This window comes from Panthera onca, chromosome B4 (genome assembly GCF_046562875.1).
Source record: "Panthera onca isolate mPanOnc1 chromosome B4, mPanOnc1 haplotype 2, whole genome shotgun sequence".
Lineage (NCBI taxonomy): Eukaryota > Metazoa > Chordata > Mammalia > Carnivora > Felidae > Panthera > Panthera onca.
Genome location: NC_138345.1, coordinates 139,675,176 through 139,676,750, shown reverse-complemented (window position 1 = coordinate 139,676,750; position 1,575 = coordinate 139,675,176). Strand labels below are relative to the sequence as shown.

The window sequence follows — 1,575 nt, the reverse complement described above, 5'->3', positions numbered from 1 at the left end:
TGGTCTGAAAGGAAAGCTTCATGAATCTGGAGTGTATCGACTAAGTCTTTGCTGGGTGCTGAATCTGCAGTGTAGTGACTAAGTCCGTGCTGGGTGCTACAAATCCCTACAAGGAAGAGGAAAGAGAGCTGAGCCCTTGGAATCCCGGGTGGTAGAGGGTCCGAAACCCAGTGAGGCTGGAAAGGGCTGAGGAGGGGGGATTGAGAGGGACGGCTGACCAGTGACGGTGGCGGGGTCTCCGACAAGGGCAGGGCGATTAAGTTCGAGATGCAGCCAGGATCCAGCCCGAAGCAAGGGCAGACGCTGGTGGCCCCTGGGGGGCTGGTGGGAGACCAAGATGGAAGCTGAGAATGAGGGAGGAGCGGAGCACGGGCGGAGTCCTGTTACTAGGAAATCACGCAGTCCTGGGCCGCCAAGCGCGCTGCCGGGTGACAGCAGCTGTCGATTGGCTGGTTTGGGGGACTGGCCAGAACGGACAGGACCTTTAACTCTGACGCCCCGTAAGCGTGCTGGGGAATCACGCGCCTGCCCTCTGCACCTAGCCAACGAGGCGCGTGCTTGTGCGGCCCCGGGGGCGCGGCCTGCGTCTCACCCCACCCCAGGCCCAGAGCCCCGGCCCGCGGAGGGCGCCGCCTGCCTCCCGGCTCGCCCAGGCGGCCGAGAGAGCCCCAGGAGTGGAGCGCTGCCCCTGGACGAGACGTGGCCCAGGAGAGTGGCTGGCCGTGGCACTCGTTCCACGTGTGGGCAGGGAATCTGAGCGTCTGCTCTACAGGATCGGCGGGCGCCGTTTTCCGGCGGGAGGCTGGTGGTGGTTCTGTTCTCCGGCCCTCCGTGCTGAGCGCGCTGCATTTCTCACTTGAGTCGTGGGCTGCCAGACTGACGGAGAGGGTCCCGGCTGGATGCTGAACTGGGTGGGATGTGGGGATGTCTCCGCCAGGGCAGCGGGGAGCCAAGTGTGTTTTATGAGAAGGCAGGCGCTGTTTTGCGAAGGATATGTGTGGTCTGTGCATGGTAGGCCGCTAAGGGGGGTGGACTGTAGTGTGCCTGGCCGGTTCCTCCTTCTGGAAACAGTTGCACGTTCCCCTTTGAGGGTCCAGGGTGCAGTTTGCAGACACACCGCTGAGTGCTGGGAGGGACGGGGGCAGGACAGCAGGTGGCAGCAAGTGTAGAAGGCCAGGGGAAGAGAGAGGCTGGCCGCTTCCCTCGGGGGCAGCTGTGAGCGCAGAGGGACAGACACCAGGGGCTTCAGGCGCTCTATGGGAGGTGGAGAACCGAGGGCTGGGGGCCATGGGGCCATGGCAGAGATGTGTCACGTGACTCTGGCTTCCGGCTAGAAATGCTGGGAAGTTGCAGTGATACCTGCCGAGACAGGTACTGGCCGGGTGAGGGGATGCACAGCAGGGTCAGGGAGGCCAGCCACCTCTTGCTCAGCGTTCAGGCTGCAGCGCGGCGGGATATGCGAAAGGGCAGAAGATCAGCGGGTGCGGACGGTGAACGCGAGCCCCGCGAGGACCCAGGCCCTGGCTGAAATCTCAGCGCCGGAAACCGTGTCCTTCACGCAGCTGGTGGGTGGAA

At 63.9% G+C, this 1,575-nt stretch overlaps 1 long non-coding RNA gene across 1 annotated transcript in view; it reads left to right on the top strand.

Moving 5' to 3' along the window:
* The first annotated feature begins 27 nt into the window (after positions 1 to 27).
* Positions 28 to 1,575, top strand: part of LOC132693576 (uncharacterized) — a 5,269-nt gene continuing 3,721 nt past the window's right edge. The window contains exon 1 of the long non-coding RNA XR_013556594.2: positions 28 to 1,565. This is a non-coding gene — a long non-coding RNA (uncharacterized LOC132693576). The remainder of the gene's footprint in view (positions 1,566 to 1,575) is intronic.